Source organism: Ornithorhynchus anatinus, chromosome X5 (assembly GCF_004115215.2).
Source record: "Ornithorhynchus anatinus isolate Pmale09 chromosome X5, mOrnAna1.pri.v4, whole genome shotgun sequence".
Lineage (NCBI taxonomy): Eukaryota > Metazoa > Chordata > Mammalia > Monotremata > Ornithorhynchidae > Ornithorhynchus > Ornithorhynchus anatinus.
The window spans coordinates 3,575,098-3,594,766 of NC_041753.1; the positions used below are offsets into that span (position 1 = coordinate 3,575,098).

At 48.0% G+C, this 19,669-nt stretch overlaps 14 non-coding genes across 14 annotated transcripts; 7 read left to right on the forward strand and 7 right to left on the reverse strand.

Annotated features, from left to right (window-relative positions):
- The first annotated feature begins 2,401 nt into the window (after nucleotides 1-2,401).
- On the forward strand, nucleotides 2,402-2,474 carry TRNAR-CCG. The gene has a single exon. It is a non-coding gene; the product is annotated as a tRNA-Arg (tRNA).
- Nucleotides 2,475-3,324: 850 nt separating this feature from the next.
- Nucleotides 3,325-3,407, forward strand: TRNAL-CAG. Its single transcript has one exon. It is a non-coding gene; the product is annotated as a tRNA-Leu (tRNA).
- A 719-nt stretch (nucleotides 3,408-4,126) lies between these two features.
- On the forward strand, nucleotides 4,127-4,200 carry TRNAI-AAU. Its single transcript has one exon. It is a non-coding gene; the product is annotated as a tRNA-Ile (tRNA).
- Nucleotides 4,201-5,363: 1,163 nt separating this feature from the next.
- On the reverse strand, nucleotides 5,364-5,436 carry TRNAV-CAC. Its single transcript has one exon. It is a non-coding gene; the product is annotated as a tRNA-Val (tRNA).
- Nucleotides 5,437-5,814: 378 nt separating this feature from the next.
- On the reverse strand, nucleotides 5,815-5,887 carry TRNAR-CCG. The gene has a single exon. It is a non-coding gene; the product is annotated as a tRNA-Arg (tRNA).
- A 1,731-nt stretch (nucleotides 5,888-7,618) lies between these two features.
- Nucleotides 7,619-7,692, forward strand: TRNAI-AAU. Its single transcript has one exon. It is a non-coding gene; the product is annotated as a tRNA-Ile (tRNA).
- Nucleotides 7,693-8,580: 888 nt separating this feature from the next.
- On the reverse strand, nucleotides 8,581-8,653 carry TRNAV-AAC. The gene has a single exon. It is a non-coding gene; the product is annotated as a tRNA-Val (tRNA).
- An 848-nt stretch (nucleotides 8,654-9,501) lies between these two features.
- TRNAV-CAC lies at nucleotides 9,502-9,574 on the reverse strand. Its single transcript has one exon. It is a non-coding gene; the product is annotated as a tRNA-Val (tRNA).
- Nucleotides 9,575-12,822: 3,248 nt separating this feature from the next.
- Nucleotides 12,823-12,896, forward strand: TRNAI-AAU. The gene has a single exon. It is a non-coding gene; the product is annotated as a tRNA-Ile (tRNA).
- A 1,364-nt stretch (nucleotides 12,897-14,260) lies between these two features.
- On the forward strand, nucleotides 14,261-14,332 carry TRNAP-AGG. Its single transcript has one exon. It is a non-coding gene; the product is annotated as a tRNA-Pro (tRNA).
- Nucleotides 14,333-15,974: 1,642 nt separating this feature from the next.
- TRNAN-GUU lies at nucleotides 15,975-16,048 on the reverse strand. Its single transcript has one exon. It is a non-coding gene; the product is annotated as a tRNA-Asn (tRNA).
- A 397-nt stretch (nucleotides 16,049-16,445) lies between these two features.
- TRNAG-GCC lies at nucleotides 16,446-16,516 on the reverse strand. The gene has a single exon. It is a non-coding gene; the product is annotated as a tRNA-Gly (tRNA).
- A 1,096-nt stretch (nucleotides 16,517-17,612) lies between these two features.
- On the forward strand, nucleotides 17,613-17,686 carry TRNAI-AAU. Its single transcript has one exon. It is a non-coding gene; the product is annotated as a tRNA-Ile (tRNA).
- Nucleotides 17,687-19,171: 1,485 nt separating this feature from the next.
- Nucleotides 19,172-19,244, reverse strand: TRNAV-CAC. The gene has a single exon. It is a non-coding gene; the product is annotated as a tRNA-Val (tRNA).
- Nucleotides 19,245-19,669: the final 425 nt, after the last annotated feature.

Consider the following 19,669-nt stretch of genomic DNA (forward strand, 5'->3'; position numbering starts at 1 on the left):
TGCTTAGTACAGAAGATTGTATTGAAAAATACAAAAAAAAAAATGGCAGGAGCTTTGGGTTACTCCATTCAAGCCGAAGAAATATGGATCAAAAGGTCGAAGATGCAACCTTGGTGCTATTAGCACCACGCTCTAACCAACTCAGCTAACCGGCCACTATAAATCCTTTTTTAACGTCCATTATCTGTAACCTAGGATACAGATTACGGATCCACACAGATACAGATCCATACAGATCTATTATCTGAGCCTAGGAGCTCAAGAAGAAATGCAAGTGGTTCTCAACTGGAACCCTGAAACAGCCAATCTGTAGGGACAGATGATATAATAATAACAATAATAACAATAATGATGGTATTTGTTTAGCGCTTCCTATGTGCCAAGCACTGTTCTATTTAAAGAGAATTTAGGTGATCTGTCAGCCTGCACCGATCAACCGATCAGTGGTATTTATTGAGCACAATACAACAGAATTAGCAGACACTTTCCCTGCCCATAGCGAGCTTACCTTCCAGAGGGGGAGACAGACATTAGTAGGAATGAAAAAATTATAATATATAATTAAAGGAAGGCCAAGAAAGACGGTCACACAACCAAAAGTTGGGAATGGCCAAGCAGAGCTGAACTCATCCCAGAATTCTGTTACCGGGACATCATACGGACCGATGATACCACGATAGACAAGTTAACAAAAATGGAATGAAAAAGGCCATCACATCCTTTAGGAGGTAATCAAACTGAGTGTGCTGCTAGTGTGGTGTCAGTTTTAGACCACAGTGAAGGCCCAGAGCGTTGTAGTGTTGTATAATCTCTTGGGCTGGGAGACCTGAGGCATGGCTCACTGCTATCAAGAAAGGACTACCTCTCTTCGAGCAAAATAACAACAAAGGAAATCATCATCATGGTCGTGATATTTAATGTTAATAAAAATTATGGTATTTGTTAAGCGCTTACTATGTCCTGAGCACTGTTCTAAGCACTGGGGTAGATACATGGTAATCAGGCTGTCCCACGAGTGGCTCACCGTCTTAATCCCCATTTTACAGATGAGGTCACTGAGGCATAGCGAAGTTAAGCGGCTTGCCCAAAGTCACAGGGCATTTCCTATTATTGTTGTGGAGCATTTACTATGTGCCAAGCACCGTACTAAGCGCCGGGGTAGATACAAGGTGATCAGATTGTCCCACGTGGGGCCTCCCATTTTTATCCCCATTTTACAGATGAGGTAACTGAGGCAAAGAAAAGTTAAGTGACTTGCCCAGGGTCACATAGAGGACAAGTGGCAGAGACAGGATTAAAACCCATATCTTTTGACTCCCAAGCCCATGCTCTTTCCACTAAACCACGCTCTTTTGAGTAATTACGTATCTTCTTAGAATCCGAAGGACAATTTACATATATCCCAGCTGTACTATGAGTACCTTGAGGATGAGAATTTTGTCAACTACCGATACCGTGTTCTCCCAATATTTAATAAATTGCTCTTGTGCATAATCGGTGTGCTGAATTCAGTGACTGCTTGAACTGTAGACTGTAAGCTCGTTGTGGGCAGGAAATGTGTCTGTTTACCGTCGAATTGTCCTCTCCCAAACGCTTAGTCCAGTGCTCTGCACACAGTAAGCGCTCAATAAATACAAAGGAATAAATGCAATTGAATAAGTACGATTGAATGATAGAAGAGGATCTATTTGTCCAGTTATAGTCGAGCATCAGAGAAGGGGGTACGGGTGATTTAAGACAATGCGGGTTTCCATAGTGGAGTGGTTATCACGTTCGCCTCACACGCAAAAGGTCCCCGGTCTGAAAGCGGGTGGAAAGAGTTTAAATTTTCAATTTTCCTCTCCCGGGAACATTTCTGTTTCCATTCTGTCATTCATTCAATCGTATTTATGGAGCCCTTACTGTGTGCAGAGCACTGGACTGAACGCTTGGAAAGTACAATTCAAAGTTTCCACCATCTCCAGGGCACAGCTGAGCAGATCACAGAACCATTCATTTATTCATTCAATCGTATTTATTGAGCGCTTACTGTGTGCAGAGCTCTTGGAAAGTACAATTTAGCAATAAAGAGAGATAATCTCTGCCCACACCGGGCTTACAGTCTAGAAGGGGGGAAGACAGGCATAAAAAACCCCACCATCCTGGCAGCCCCCTGATTCTCCCCGGACAGTCCAGGCCTTCGGGGGTCATGACCCCTGACCCTAGGGCGCGGCCTGGGGCTCCTCGGCTGCAGCAGCAATGAGGAGTCCAGTCGACATCGGGATCGGACCTGAGCTGGAAGAAGAGCCGGAAGAAGAAATGTCTGAGAGGTGCACGGAAGAAGGATGGGAAAGGGGGAAAGAGTGGTGGGCTGTCCCATCGTACTTCACTGGACCTTCGCTGAAATTTTTGCCTAAGATGTGACCGCGTGGCCTAATGGATAAGGCGTCTGATTCCGGATCAGAAGATTGAGGGTTCGAGTCCCTTCGTGGTTGAAATCTTAGTGTAAAATGTCCCCCCCTCAACCCCTTTTCTCCCTTTCTTGCTCCTCTCCCTGCCATTCCCCTTTCTTCTCCAGCTCGTCATCCCCCCCCCCCCCATTTTCTCTTTCTCCTCCTCTTTCTCCTCTCCCCGCCATTCCCCTTTCTTTCCTCCCCCTCCTTTTCTCCCCCCACCCCTTTTCTCCTCCTCCTTTTTCTCTCTCCCCACCCCTTTTCTCCTCATCTTTCTCACCCCCACCCCTTATCTCATCTTCTTTCTCCCCCCCACCCTTTTTCTCTTCCTCATCCTCTTCCTCCTCTCCCCCAACACCCCTTTTCCTCCCCCCCCGCCCCCTTTCTCTTCCTCTTCTTCCTCCTCTCTCCCAAACCCCTTTCTTTTCCTCCCCCTCCTTTTCTCCCCAATCCGTTTTCTCCTCCTTCTCCGTCTTCTCCTCCTCCTCCCCCCCACCCCTTTTCTCTTCCACCTCCTCCTCCTCTCCCCCACTCTTTTTCTCCTCTTCCTGCATTCCCCAACCAGCGTGACCCACCAGGGTACGCGTCGCATTCTCCAATTGATCAGTCAATCAATACTATTTATTGCACACCTATATTGATGCTATTGATGCCTGTTAACTTGTTTTGATGTCTGTGTCCCCTCCTCTAAACTATAAGCCCGATGTGGGCAGGGATTGTCTCTTTACTGCTGAATTATACTTTCCAAGCGCTTAGTACAGTGCTCTGTACACAGTAGGTGGTCAATAAATATGAATGAATGAATGAGGTGGATACGTACAATATACTTAATAGAGATGATGTTGCCTTTGGTATTTCAGAAATATGTAGGGAAAGAAGCTCTACTTTGTATGTCAGGATGGCCGAGCGGTCTAAGGCGCTGCGTTCAGGTCGCAGTCTCCCCTGGAGGCGTGGGTTCGAATCCCACTTCTGACAGCTGATGTTTTTCCGTCTCCGATCTCTCTGTTCGGAGAGATCTTCGACCTTCATTCATTAATCACTCCATGCATCGATTGTATTTATTATTCTCTTGCGAGGTGCAGAGCATATTACAAAACCAGTGGGAGAGTTCGTGGGAATAAGTAATACTATTCTTCCCCAAAGGAATTTGCAAGCTAGCCGGGGAGATAAGCATTAAATTACCAGAGACAATTGAGTTTAAGGCTATGTACTTAAATGTTAGCGAAGGGTGTTTAGAGAGTAAATGCTCAATTGCATAAATGTTGCACAAGGAGGGAGATGAGCAGTTAGGAATGGTTTCCTGGAGTGGTTGTGTCTACCGAATCTGTTATTCCAAGCGCTTAGTACAGTACTCTGCCCACAGTATTCGCTCAGTAAAGGGTAAAGATGAGAGGATGGTCGTCTCACACCCTATCTGTTTCTCTGTCTCCCTTCCATTCTCCCTTTCTCTAATTCTGTTTCCCCTTCAACTCCCTCTCTGTCTCAATCTACCTCCATCTCTGTCATCTCCGTCTCCCTCCTTCTCTCTTTTTATCTCTCTCTTAGTCTCTTTTTCTTTTCTCCCTGCCAATAGTCCCTCACGTAATCCCTTTGTGTGACTGCGATGATGAAGAACCAATAATTCGAAAAGAAACAAAAGACTAGATCTGATGTCACAGCCACCGAAAATTGCGCTGAAATAAGAACAGGCGCTTGGCCGGTTAGCTCAGTTGGTTAGAGCGTGGTGCTAATAACGCCAAGGTCGCGGGTTCGATCCCCGTACGGGCCAGCTGAGTTCTTATTTCTCTTTTTCTTCAGTTGATAAGGAGTAAAAGTAGACTGTGGAAGGCGACCAGAATGCTTGTGAGCTCCTCCTTCTGGGGTAGCGTACCCAAAGTCGACCAAATTGGCCCTCGCCGTTGGCCAATTTCTCTTTTCTTCTTCCCAATTTTCTCCCTTACCCCGATCTGCTCCTGACCTCGACTGGACTCCTCAATCCTGCTGCCTAGGAGCCCTAGGCCCCGCCCTAGGGTCAGGGGTCGCGACCCTAGGGCGGTCCTCCCCTCTGGGAGGACCGGAGGGGCTGCCAGGATGGTGGTTCCGGCCCCATTCATTAATTCAATCGTATTTATTGAGCGCTTCCTATGTGCAGAGCACTGTACTAAGCGCTTGGAAAGTACACTTCAGCAACGAATAGAGACAATCTCTACCCAACCACGTGCTCACAGTCTAGAGGGGGGGAGACAGACAACAAAACAAAACAAAACAAGTAGATAGGCATCAATATAAATAGAATTATAGATATATGCACATCATTAATAAAATCAATAGAATAATAAATATGCAAATAGATACACAAGTGCTGTGGGGTGGGGAGAGGGGGTAGAACAGAGGAAGGAAGTCGGGGCAATGGGGAGTGGAGGAGAAGAGGAAAAAGGGGGCTCAGTTGGGAAGGCCTCCTGGAGGAGGTGAGCTTTCAGTAGGGCTTTGAAGGGGGGAAGTGTGTTAGTTTGGCGGATGTGCGGAGGGAGGGTATTCCAGGCCAGAGGTAGGACATGGGCCGGGGGTCGACGGGGGAACAGGTGAGAACCAGGCCCAGGGGGAAGGTTCATTCATTCATTCATTCAATTGCATTTATTGAGCGCTTATTGTGTGCAGAGCACTGTACTAAGCGCTTGGAAAGTACAATCGACAACAAAAAGAGACAATCCCTATCCAAAAAGGGCTCACAGTCTAGCACGAGAGGAGCCGTGAACGGAGTGGGCTGTAGAAGGAAAGAAGGGAGGTGAGGTTGGAGGGAACAAGGGGGATGAACAGCTTTGAAGCCAATAGGGAGGTACTTTTGTTCGACAGGGAGGTTGATAGGCAACCTGGTCTGCTCGTCTGCGGGCTGAGGAGGGTGGAAACGTTGTTCCCGGGATCCTACGGGAGAGGAAAATTGAAAATAAAAGATGTTTCCGCCCGGTTTCGAACCGGGGACCTTTCGCGTGTGAGGCGAACGTGATAACCACTACACTACGGAAACTCTTGCATGCTAGTTTCACGGCGTCCGTTCCTCTGATTGCCACTGAACCATAGTTAGACAAATTATATTTTTCGGAGAGAATTGTAATAACGATGGTAAACGTTTACTATGTGCCAAGCACTGTTCTAAGCGCTGGGATGGATACAAGGTAATCAGGTTGTCCCACATGGGGCTCACAGTCTTAACCCCCATTTCACTGATGAGGGAACAGAGGCACAGAGAAGCTAAGTGCTTTGCCCAAGGTCACATAGCAGACAAGAGGCAAAATCGGGATTAGAACCCACCTCTTCTGATTCCCAAGCCCGGCCTCTTTCGAAACACGATTCCCACACTCAAAGAGTTCAGGAGAAAAAGGGGGGAAGGGGAAAATGACTTCAACAACCGCGAAGGGACTCGAACCCTCAATCTTCTGATCCGGAATCAGACGCCTTATCCATTAGGCCACGCGGTCGTACAATAGAGATTTTGAGGGCTGCTCTAGTGAGTTGATGAGGGGTTTCCCCACAGTTCTCCTTCCTGGATCAAGCCTCTTCCGGCCGCTGTTTATCGATGGAGAAAAAGGAAACTTCCCCTTTCCTTACTCCAACTCTTCTCTCTGCTCCGGTCCTTTCCCGGGGACGGCCGGACTCCTCTTTGCTGCTGCCGGGGAGCCCCAGCCCTGGGTCAGGGGTCGCAACCTTTCATTCATTCATTCACTCATTCAATGGTATTTATTGAGCGCTTACTATGTGCAGAGCACTGTACTAAGCGCTTGGAACGTCGGCAACAGACAGAGACAATCCCTGCCCAATGACGGGCTCAAAGCCTAATCGGGGGAGACGGACGGAAAAAAACAAGACAACATAATCACGATTAAATAGGGTAATAAAAAATACATACAAATGAGCACAGTGCTGAGGGGAGGGAGAGGGACAGGGGAAGGAGGAGAGGGAAAGGGGGGCTTAGCTGAGGGGAGGTGAAGGGGGGAAGGGGGAGGAGCAGAGGGCGGAGGGAGAGCAGAGAGGGAGAGAGGGAGCAGAGGGAAAAGGGGTAGCTCAGTCTGGGAAGGCCTCTTGGAGGAAGTGAGCTCTCAGTAGGGCTTCGAAGAGGGGAAGAGAGTTAGTTTGGCGGAGGTGAGGAGGGAGGGCATTCCACGACAGCGGTAGGACGTGGGCCAGGGGTCGACGGCGGGATAGGCGCGAACGGGGGACGGTGAGGAGGTGCGCGGCAGAGGAGCGGAGCGTGTGGGGTGGGCAGTAGAAAGAGAGGAGGAAGGAGAGGTAGGAGGGGACAAGGTGATGGCGAGCTTTGAAGCCCGGAGTGAGGAGTTTTTGTTTCGTGCGGAGGTTGATAGGCAACCACTGGAGGTTTTTGAGGAGGGGAGTGACATGCCCAGAGCGTTTCTGCAGAAAGATAAGCCGGGCAGCGGGATGAAGAATAGACTGGAGTGGGGAGAGACAGGCGGAAGGGAGATCAGAGAGGAGGCTGACACCGTAATCCAGCCGGGATATTTTCTCTGATTGCCACTCAACAAATAGGCAAATAGATCTTTCTCTATCAGTCAATCGCTGAATCTAGACTATTGATTATGTGCTAGAGAACGGTACTAAGCTTTGGAAAAGTACAATACTACCATGCTGTGGACCTTTACTTTGGTCTGAAATCTGATATCACACTGCCACCTCACTCTGTTGTGAGGAGGGTTTCAATCCTGACTCCGCCACTTGTCTGCTGTGTGACCTTGGGCAAATCACTTAAATTCTCTGTGCCTCAGTTACCTCGTTTGTAAAATGGGGATCAAAAGTGTGAGTCCATTGTGGGACAACCTGATCACCCTGGATCTATCCCAGCGCTTAGAACAGTGCTTGGCACATAGTAAGCGCTTAACAAATACAATTATCATTATTTATTATTATGCGCCGGCTGAGAGAATCCAATGACTCGTCTATCATAGTCCTTGTGGTGCCTAAGTAGCGGAATTCTGCGACGAAGTTTACCTCTGGGTGGCCGATACAAACATTTGGTCATGAAGCTGGTGACGTATCACCTCTGTCCCCCTTAAAGATATCTTGACTCCATAGAGCCTGACAGTATTAGGATTATTATTATTTTTCAGGGTAGCGGGTTAGAACTATTTACATGTTTTCTTGGGAGCATAACATGCTAGCGCCTCAGATAATTGCGATTGGAGACGAGGTATATCGGCCGGTTAGCTCAGTTGGTTAGAGCGTGGTGCTAATAACGCCAAGGTCGCGGGTTCGATCCCCGTACGGGCCATTTATCTTTTGAAGAAGGGCCAACCAGGGAGTGGGCGATGCTTAACGTGATTGAGGCAGCCCCCGGCGATATCTAATCTACATTCTGAAAATGGAATACTTGACGTTTCCCTCCGGGCCCGGCCCCCTACTCTGAAGGGGGTCGAAGAAGGGACAAGATTGGGCTTCCATCTATTGTCTCACTGTATTATATTTTAATGTCTGTGTCCCTCTGCATTCATTCAATCGGATTCATTCATTGAGCGCTTCCTGTGTGCAGAGAACTGTATTAAGCGCTTGAGAAAGAACGGGCAGGCATCACATCTACTAACTCTACTGTACATATCAAGGTCTGCACAAAGTAGGCAGGCCATAAACAATATTGATTGATTGATCGATCAGTTGGTGAATGTGGCTGCAGGCCTGCGCCTGGCCTGAAGAGCTGGGAGCCCTGGTGGTGACCGGAGAGGTGAAGGAGATAGAGAAGGAAGGTAGAAGAAGAGGAGGAAGAGAAAGGGGAGAAGGAGGAGTGGGGAGGAGAAAAGGGGGAGGGGGGAAACTAGAAAAGTTACAACCACGAAGGGACAGGCATCCTCAATCTTAGGATCCGGATTGAGACGCCTTATCCAGTAGGCCACGCGGTTGGGTGGAAGAAAGAAGAGAAGGGGGATGTGGGTCTCAGAGTGAATCCAGTGAGTGGCCCGCAGCTCTCGGGTCAGGGGTCGTGACCCCCGAGGGCCGGGGCTGGCCTCGACGGACCCTGGGTGAGGGATCGGATCACTCTCCCGCCCTAGGCGCGTCTCGAGGGCTGTGCGGTTAGTGGCTGCTGCGGACTGACGATGGTGGCAAGTTTGTTCCCGGGAAAGCACGGGAAAAAATACTTAAAATGGTAACAATAATTTAAAAAAATTGTTTCCGCCCGGTTTCGAACCGGGGACCTTTCGCGTGTTAGGCGAACGTGATAACCACTACACTACGGAAACCGCTAGGATATGTTGTTCCCATTATCCTATAATCAAATAAAGATCTACGATCAATGATTACATGCATCATACTGACTGTGGGCAAGATTCCTGTATTAAACGTTGGGAGAGAATAATAATAATGATGGTATTTGTTAAGCGCTTACTATGTGCCAAGCACTGTTTTAAGCCATTGGGTAGATACAAGGTAATCAGATTGTCTCACGTAGGGTTCACAGTCTTCATCCCCTTTTACAGATGAGGTAACTGAGGCACAGAGAAGTTAAGTGGCTTGCCCCAGGTCACATAGCAGACAAGAGGCAAAGCGGAATTAGAACCCACGACCTCTGCCTCCCAGGCCCGGGCTCTTTCCACTAAACCACACTGTGCTTCATCCAGTCATTCATTCATTCAGTCAGTCAGTCAGTCAATCGTATTTATTGAGCTTTTACTCTGTGCAGAGCACTGTACTAAGCGCTTGGAAAGTACAATTCGGCAACAGATAGAAACAATCCCTACCCAACAACGGGCTCACAGTATAGAAGGGGGGGCTTCTCTATGCTGCTTCTCCACGCTCCCAGTGACCCCCAGTTTGCAGCTGGGGTGCAGCATGGTCTAAGATTTTGTTTTACCGTGTCCTTAAAATGCTTCCTCTGCTCTCCTTGCTTCCAATTTTCCAGTATCAGCTCACCCTGCTGCGGAACAGGTAGGCAACCTTGCCGTCCATTCTCCTCACGTGTCCCACCTGGCACAACTCTTCTCTCTGCACCGCTCCTTTCCCGGGCTCGGCTGGACTCCTCTTTGCTGCTGCCGAGGAGCCCCAGCCCTGGGTCAGGGGTCGCGACCTCCGAGGAAAATTTCAAAAGAAGTGTTTCCGCCCGGTTTCGAACCGGGGACCTTTCGCGTGTGAGGCGAACGTGATAACCACTACACTACGGAAACAGATAATGAGTGTCATAAACCCTACCCTCTCCATGGATGATCCCACAACTATACTCCTACAAATTCTATAATTAATAATGTTGGTATTTGTTAAGCGCTTACTATGTGTCGAGCACTGTTCTAAGCGCTGGGGTAGATACAGGGTCATCAGATTGTCCCACGTGAGGCTCACAGTTAATCCCCATTTTACAGATGAGGTCACTGAGGCACAGAGAAGTTAAGTGACTTGCCCACGGTCGCACAGCTGACGGGCTCTATCAATCACTGACTCCAGAATATTGATTATGAACAAGAACACTGTGCTAAGCGTTGGGTGAGTACAATAGAGTTGACACATCCCCACCCTCGAGGAGCTCAAAGTCTAACTGGGATGTATGTGGAATTGTCCTTCAGATAACTGTCCTCCTGAAGCAAGGTGATCTAGTGGAAAGAGCACGGCTCTGGGAGTCAGACAACCTGGATTCTAATCCCAGCTCCACCCTCTACCTGCTGTGTGACCTTGGGCCAGTTCCTTAACTTCTCTGTGCCTGTTTCCTGACCTCCAAAAGGGGGATTCAACACCTGTTCTCCCTCTTACTTAGGCTATGAACCCCATGTGGGATCGGTTGTTCTTGTATGTACCCCAGAGCTTGACACGTAGTTATTGTCCTTGAAAAATAACCTGAAAGTGTCAGAGTGAAGATCGGCAATTCCGATCATAGGGATCGATTATCCCAGGTGGTGATATAGCTAGAAAGGCGCGGAGACAGGAGTCGGTTTAGCGTGGAAAGGAGGAAAGTGGCTATACGTCCGTTCATCCCAGTGGGATACGAGTGGCGTGCAGTCCCGAGTCTCCCTCAGAACACTGCCTTTATTGAAGCATACAGGCAATTAGTGAGGAAGGGAGGAATGGGGGAGTTCACCATCAGTTCCTGGGTTCAGTTCCTATTTTCTGGAGATAAGCAGATGTGCAGTCGACAATTAGCAGCTGCAGTCAGGGGTTAACGACATGAAGTCATCACGGATTCTTCACATGGGAGTCAAAGGAATGTTGTGGTTCTCTTTCTTGTCTGGGGGTCGACAATTTCACAAACTGGAAGGGATCATAAAACAAACTGGAGGGGATCATAAAATGGAAGGAAGACCTGGAATCACTAAAATGGAGTCACTCTTGTCATCTCAGTTGTGCTCCATAGGCCTGGCTGCCAGTCTGTTGGTTCTTGTGGACAACGGTTAGTACTTGCCAAATACTACAGTTACTAATTAACATTATCACCAGTAAAGTTCACCTATGACTGTGTTTTGGCTGAAAAGGCCATCGAGCTCCGGCTACATTATGCACGCAAAAGCACATCCTTTGTTTTTGCCTTTAATGTTTGCAGTGTCTAGGGCTATTTCCACTTTGGCCTCCTCATTTCTCCTTCCTAATGGAGCTTGTGGTCATGTGGGATAGGGAATGTGTCCTACCTGATTGCTTGACACATCATGCTTGACATATAGTATGCGTTTAACAAATATCAAGATAATAATAATAATTAACCTGATTAGCTTGTATTCATTCATGTCTCTCTCTCTCTAGTCTGTAAAGGCATAGGCATGACTCTACCGGAGAGGAGAAAGAGTGGGAGAAGGTGAAGGAAGAGGAGGAAGAGGAAGGGGAGAAAGGGGAGAAAGGGGAGCGGGAAACAAGAAAAACTACAACCAGGAAGGGACTTGAACCCACGCACCTGGTTCACTTGGAGAGGCCCTAGGGATGTGCTGGAAGCAGCAGCTTGCAGACTGAAAACTGTGGAAACGTTGTGCCCAGTAAACCATGGGAAAGAGGCTAATGGGGGGAAATATCTACAATAGGGTGGCCGGTTATCTCAGTTGGCTAGAGAGTGGTGCTAATAATGCTATGGTTGTGGGTTTGATCCCCATATGAGTCACTAACATTTTGATCCATTTTCCCATCGGTGCTAATGGAATAAAACAAGACAGCCGACGGGTCATCGACTAGAAAGTTTGGGAGCCTTTCCCTTCACTGAGCTCGCCCGAGCCAGCCCCCCATGACAGCTCGTGTTTATTCTGGAAATGAAAAGCTGGAAGTCTTCCCTCTGAGTCCCAGTCTTGCGGGGTGATAAAGGAGGGATGAGAAAGGGAATGTGAGTGGAAATCGGACTTCTCGTCTTGCATATTGTTGGTACTTGGGATTTCCTAAGCGTTGGGAGACTACAAAAATTTTGGAAGCTCGCTGTGGGAAATATGCTGTTATATTTTTATTTGTACTCTCCCAAGCGCTTAGTACAGTGCTCTGCACATTTGAATACGACTGATTGATCGATTGGCTGGTACACATTATCCTTGCCTCTAAGGATCGCACCTGGAGAGTTTCCAGAACTCTACCATTCTCGACTACGGGATGGAGAGTCAAACAGAGGTCTGCTCATTCCATTCCTATCTTGGGCAGTGGTTAGCGAGTGGAAGGCCATCTGCTACCAGTCAAAACTCACCCTTGCTGGGCAGCAGCGGCATGGGAAAGAGTCGAGGGCGGAGAGTCGAGTTTTCTGCGCCGAAGAAGGGAATGGTAAACTATTTCTGTATTTTTTTTTACCAAGAAAACTCTATGGATTCACTACCGGAACGATCGCAGTTGGAGGTCGTGCGTTCTGGGAGAGATGTGTCCGTGGAGTCGCTATGGGTCGGAGATGACTCGACAGCATAAGATAAGACACACAATCCCCATCCAAAGGGAGCTCAAAGCCTAGCTGGGATATATGTAAAATTGCCCTTCAGATAACTGTCCTTCTGGAGCACTGTGGCCTAGTGGAAAGAGCATAGGCCTGTTAGTCAGAAAACCTCGGTTCTAATCCTAGCTCCACCGTCTATCTGCTGAGTGACCTTGGCAAATCACTTAACTGCTCTGTGCCCAAGTTCTCTCATCTGCAAAATGGGGATTCAATGCCTGTTCTCCCTCTTACTTAGATTATTAGCCCCAGATAGGGCCCGTTTATCTTGCATCTACCCAAACTCCTAGTACGTTTTCTGGAAATCAGGGAGGTAAAATGTCTGTCTCCCTCGCTAAACTGTAAACTTGCTAAGGGCAGGTCAGTTGTCTGGTAATCGTTTTGTATTGTACTCTCCCAAGCGCTTAGTCCAGTGCTTGGCACCGAGTAAGGATTGATAAAGCCTAATTCTTTCAGGGAAATAGCTTAAATACCTTTTTTAAATATCTTGGCTGCTTTCAATTCCATGACCACAGATAATTGTGGTTAAACAATCACCGTCTTGGCCGGTTAGCTCAGTTGGTTAGAGCGTGGTGCTAATAACGCCAAGGTCGCGGGTTCGATCCCCGTACGGGCCACTTATGGTTTGAATCATTTTCCTTCGGCTCAAAATGGGGTAGGAGGCAGAGGGTGGGTCAACCACTAAGTTCCTTCCCTGGGTTTGTCTCCGAGCTCTACCAAACCAGTCATTCATTCATTCATTCATTCAATAGTATTTATTGAGCGCTTACTATGTGCAGAGCACTGTACTAAGCGCTTGGGATGAACAAGTCGGCAACAGATAGAGACAGTCCCTGCCGTTTGACGGGCTTACAGTCTAATCGGGGGACTCTGAGGGCTGAGGGCTGTTTGCCTCCTGGAAAAGAGTGGCGGGCAGGGAGACAGACATCAATACAAATAAATAGTTAATGTGTCCGCTCACAAAATGAATAGTCTTTATTAATTGATCGGACAATGTGGCGGATGTCCTGGTGGGTCACACAGCAGGCCTGAATAGGAGGAGGGTGCCTTGGTGGTGACCTCAGAGGCAAAGGAGAAGAGGAAGATGAGGAGAAGAAGGAGGGGGAGGGTAAGAAGGGGGAGGGAGAGTAAACCTCCCATCAAGAAAAACTGCAACCAGGAAGGGACTGATCCGGAATCAAACAACTGATCCACTAGACCTCATGGCCGTATGACAGTGGGATCCCAGCGCTGGTCCGGTAAGCTAAGAGGGGTTTTCCCACCTCTCTTTCCTCCATATCATGCCTCCTCTAGCCTCTGCTCAACGTTGGAGAAAAGAGAAAACTGTTGCTTTTTCCCTTCCAACTCTTTTCTCTGCCTTATTCCATTACCGGGCTTGGCCCGACTCCTCATTGCTGTTGTTCCTGAGAAGCCCCAGCCCCAGCCCCGGGTCAGGGGTCACAACCCCCAAGGGTCGGGTCTATCCTGAGCAGACAGGGGGCTGGCTGTGGCCATATTGCCCCCCTCCCCGCCTCGGTCTGATATCTGGGGTTCATGACTGTGGAAAGGCCCTTTTCAGGAATCCAAGGGAAAGGAAAAAATAGAATTTACAAGGTTTCCTCCCTATTTCGAGGCAGGAACCTTTCTAGTATGAGGTAAATGTGATAAATACTAAACTACTGAGATGTCAACTTATACAGCATCCAATGCACACCTTTCCTCATCTCCCACTCCCTTCTGTGTCGCCCTGACTTGCTCCCTTTGTTCTTCCATCCTCCAGGCCCACAGCATTTATGTCCATATCTGTAATTTTATTTATTTGTATTGATTTCGTCTCCCCGGACGTAGCGGGAGACCCCAGTGGTCCTGCCTGTTGCTGTTTTTCCAGTTCCGCCGGACCCCGGGATCGGAGTCTAGACGTTTCCTAGGACTTGGAAACACAAAGCCTTCAATGAAGAATCATTTCCTTCAAGGGAGAAGGGGGTGAAGGCCATTGCAAGACGGCTCGTTGGTCTAGGGGTATGATTCTCGCTTAGGGTGCGAGAGGTCCCGGGTTCAAATCCCGGATGAGCCCCTTTTTTAGAAAGAAACTCGATTTTTTTTTGAGTGGCTTCTCAAAACTTTCCGCAATCCGGGAGATATTGACGGCGCGAGGATGAAAGGCGGAGAGGAGCCTGTTGAAGTTTTAACTATGTGGTTTGGTGCATCCCCTTGATCACACCCCTCACTCTCGAGGACCCAGAGACTTCCTTCCGACCCGCACCAACTCCGCTCCCCTTGGGCACAGTCTCTAGACTGTGAACTCGTTTTCGGCAGGGATCGTCACTCTTTATTGCTATATTGTACTTTCCCAAGCGCTTAGTACAGTGTTCTTCACTTAGTACAGTGCTCTGCACACCGTAAGCACTTAATAAATGCGATTGAATGAATGATTCGGATTACCCGAGCAGGTCATTGTCAATCAGTGGAATTTACTGAGCCCTTCCTGTGCGCAGAGCACTGTTCTACGCGCTTGGGAGAATACAACATAACAGATTTGGTGGACACGTTCCCTGCGTAAGAGGAGCTTACAGTCTAAATAAAGGGAAGAGTTTACGCTTTCACATATGGAAGACAGTTGCTCTCTCTCCATCTTCAAAGTGCTCCACAAATCACGTCTCTTCCTGGAAGGTTTCCCTGCTTCATCTCCCATCTCTCTCCCTATATCTCTCCCATCTTCCCTCCAGATCCCTCCAGACTTGGGAGTCAGAGGACGTGGATTCTAATCCCGGCTCTGCCACTTGACTGCTGTGTGACCTTGGGCAAGTCGATTAACTTCTCTGAGCCTCAGTTACCTCATCTGTATAATGGAGATTGAGACTGCGAGCCCCTCGCGGGACAACCTGATTACCATGTATCTACCCCGGATACCATAATTATTATTATTATGCGACTGATGAACACCCTCGCCACTTTCAAAGCCTCATTAAAAGCGAAGAGGCCTTCCCCAACTAAGCCCTCATTTTCATTTCTCTCACTCCCTTCCGCGTCGCATTTGCCCTTGGATATGCAACCCCCTTCGGTCACTCAGCATTTATTCATTCAGTTGTATTTATTAAGCGCTCAATCTGTGCACAATACTGTACTAAGCGTTTGGGAAAGAACAATACAGCAATAAGGAGTGACAATCCACAACGAGCTCACAGTCTAGTGGGAGTGTTCCACCCACTTCCATCTCTATAGGCAACACCTCAAATCCCAACTCCTCGTACTCTTCCTCTTTCCTCCTTCTCCTAGAGCACCCACTGATCAGGGAAACACGGAATTTTTATGAAAGGGTGAGCAGTTCGCTGGGAGGGCAGTGTAAAAGGACTATCCATCCTGAGGAAGATTTATCTTCCCTTTCTGTTAACGTTATTAAAAGTGCTTGGCCCATAGTAGGCGCTTAACAAATACCATCATCATCAATATTATCACTAATATACCCACTGAATCGCCAATCAGAGCGAAGATGGACAAATCTTCTAACGAGGCTCCCACTACGGTCCCTATGGGGCAACAGACAATTCGACTCCTAGGCTCTCTACTATGCCAATTCATTATCATTCCAGTGAATGCCATTTAATGAGCGGGTTTTTTCCCCAGAGACTGTTGTTGAAGGAATCTGGTGAATAGAACACTGAATAGAACGTAGCGGTGGAGGACTTTTGTTTTCTGATTTAAAACACTAAAGCTGCCGTCCCTGGGTGGGCTTGAACCACCAACCTTTCGGTTAACAGCCGAACGCGCTAACCGATTGCGCCACAGAGACTTAAGAAACAACCCCAACCGGGATGTTTTTATTTTGCTTTATTTTGCTTCTCGTGCCAACCTGAACCTGCCCTTTAGTCTATGCACCGTCAAGGTAAACAACCAATCAGTCAATATATAAATAATCAAGCAAGCAAACAATCGTATTCACTGAGCGTTTACTGCGTGCAGAACACTGTACTAAGCGCTTGGGAGAACACAGTATAACCGTTGGGAAATACGCCCCCTGCCCGCGAGTTTAAAGAGTGGAAGTAAAGCTTTCAAAGTAACTTGCAACAGCGTTCTGCAACATGGGGACATTTGGGGGTGTGGGGGGGTATTTGATACCAAAATCAAGCTGGGGCTTGGACCCTTTATCCAGTTCCGATAATATTTACTAGGCCCGCAAAAGGTTTCACTGCATTGGCCGGGAATCGAACCCGGGCCTCCCGCGTGGCAGGCGAGAATTCTACCACTGAACCACCAATGCTACCAAAGTCAGCTTTCCACGTTGCCTCATCAATGGCCTAAGAGCTCGGGTAGACTTGCAGTTTTGCTGTGTTACGTTGTGTCAGGGCCGAGAGTTGAACGGGAAAAGTTTTTCGCCGACCCCCGAAGTATTAAGGGTTCCCCCATTTTCAGGCAGTTCATTGCTTGAAACCTGTATGTGACTGCAGCGCCCGTCCCCCTGCCCTTCCACCTCCCCCCAACCCATTCTGTCCTGGCCACCCCCAACCCACCTCCTGCTCCCCCAACATCTCACTCTTCTACCCCTCTCCGCTTCCTTTGGGCTGCAGTTAGTGTCAATCGTATTTACTGAGACCTTTCCGTGTGCAGGGCACTATACTAAACGCTTGGGAGAGCACAACACAACAATATAACAGACACATCCCCTGCCCACAACGAGCTTAGAGTTTAGAAGAGGAGACAGATATTAATACAAATAAATAAATTACGAGATATAATCTTAATTGTCTGGGGTTGGCAGGTCGTTTCCCGAACAACGACCCGTTTGGGAGCGACTTGCCTTGTTTTGTTGTCTATCTCCCCTTTCTAGACTGTGAGCCCGTTGTTGGGTAGGGATCGTCTTTATCTGTTGCCGAAGTGTACTTTCCAAGCGCTTAGTAGAGTACTGTGCACACGGCTCGATAAATACGATTGAATGAGAAGGTCACGCCACAGTTTATGTTTTCAGCTGACTGACTTTGGTCAAGTCACTTAACTTCTCTGTGCCCAAGTTCCCTCCTCTACAAAATGTAGACTCAATACCTGTTCTCCCTCCTACTTAGGCTATGAGCTCCATGTGGCACCATGATTCTCTTCTATCTACCCCAATTCTTAGTACAGTTCGTGGAAATCAGGGTGGTAAATTCCTGTAAATTCGTTATGGGCAGGGAAGGTGTCCGGTCATTGTGTTGTATTGTACTCTCCCAAGCACTTAGTACAGTGCTGTGCACATAATAAGGCCTCAGTGCATACTACTGATTAATTGATTGATGAATCCTGTCTGTTTTACACGTCTTTTGAACAAATACAATTCTGTACATGTAATCGCGGTTGGACATGGTAGAAAACTTTGTCGTGTTGGCCGGTTAGCTCAGTTGGTTAGAGCGTGGTGCTAATAACGCCAAGGTCGCGGGTTCGATCCCCGTACGGGCCATTTCTCTTTTGATTTTCTTTCGATTCGAATTAGGTACCTCCAGGCACTGTACAAACAGACCTCTGTACAAAGTAGGTGCGCGTTAGGTAGTGTTGATGGATACTGATCTATCAATCAATATGATAGATTGGAAAATATGGCGTGTACCCTGTGAGTTATGCTGTACCAGATGTGAAGAGGAGGGGGGAGTGAGAGGGGAGCTGAATGAGGAGAAAGAGGGGGAAGAGTAAAGGGATGAGGTGGGAATTCGGGGTAGAGTCGGGGCTAGGGAGGGGGGGAGAAGAGGGGAAGATGTCAAACCCCAACAAGAGAAAATACAACCACAAAGGAACTCGAATCCTCAATCTTCCGGAATGATGATGATGATGTTGGTATTTGTTAAGCGCTTACTCTGTGCCAGGCACTGTACTAAACGCCGGATCAGACGACTTATTCATTCGGCCAAGACGAAGCGGTATGGCTTAAGGGAAAGAGCACAGGCTTGGGAGCCAGAGGACGTGGATTCCAGTCCTGGCTCTACCACTTGTCTGCTGTGTGATGATGGACAAGGCGCTTAATTTCTCTGGACCTCAGTTTCCTCATCTGTAAAATGGGGGTTAAGACTATGAGCCCCTCTTGGGACAACCTGATTACCTTATATCGACCCCAGTGCTTAGAATAGGGCTTGGCACATACTAAACGCTTAATAAATGCCATCATCATCATCATGGGAGAGATATAGGGAGAGAGATGAGAGATGAAACATTAACAAACTAACTCTCTTCCCCTCTTCAAAGCCCTAATGAGAGCTCACCTCCTCCAAGAGGCCTTCCCAGACTGAGTCCCCCTTTCCCTCCGCTCCCTCTCCACTCCCCCCACTCTTTGCTCCTCCCACTTCCCCTCCCCTCAGCACTGTGCTCATTTGTACAGGTTATTACCCTATTTATTTTGTTAGTGAGGTGTACATCCCCTTGATTCTATTTATCGTGTTAATGTTGTCTTGTTTTTGTTTTGTTCGGTTCTGCTCTGCTGCCTGTCTCCCCCGATTAGACTGTGAGCCCGTCACTGGGGAGGGATTGTCTCTATCTGTTGCCGGATTGTACATTCTAAGCCCTTAGTACAGGGCTCTGCACATAATAAACACTCAATAAATACTACTAAATGAATGAATGAATGAACAAATACCATTATTATTATTAGGCCATGAGGTCGTGTTCTAGGGGGCTCTTAACGCGTCTCTAGTGAGCCACGAGCCACATGCCTCCTCCGAGCGCCGAGCATTTCTGGAGAAAAGAGAAAACTTTCACTTCCCTTATTTATTCCAACTCTTCTCTCTGCCCCGATCCGCTTCCGGACTCAGCTGATTCCTCTTCTTGGAGCCCCAGACCCAATCTTGGGTCAGGGGTCGCGACCCCCGAGGGTCGGAGCTGTCCTGGGAGGATCGGGGAGCTGGGCCATTCCCACGAAAGAGGAAAATTTAAAATAAAAATAATTTTTTTAAAAAAGTGTTTCCGCCCGGTTTCGAACCGGGGACCTTTCGCGTGTGAGGCGAACGTGATAACCACTACACTACGGAAACCGCTGGCTCATAGGGGGGAACTGTACACGCCTCTCTGATGGCAGTTGACGAATATCCAGACAAATAGATCTTTTTCTAGTAGTCGGCCACTGAAACCATAATGCTGATTATGTGCCAGAGTACTGTACTAAGCGTTGGGAGAGTCCAATACAGCTAGAGGACTACAAGGGATTTATAGACCAGCTGGGATAGATGTATAATTGTCTTACGGATTCCAAGAAGACACCACTGCCCGTAAAGTGGTGGAACGTGGATTAGATTCTAATCCCGGCTGAGTGACCTTGGACAAGTCACTTAAGCTCTCTGTGCCTCAGTTGCCTCATCTGGAAAATGGGGATTATGATTGTGAGCCTCACGAGGGACAACTTGATTACCCTCGTATCTACCCTGGCGCTTAGAACAGTGCTTGGAACATAGTATTCTTT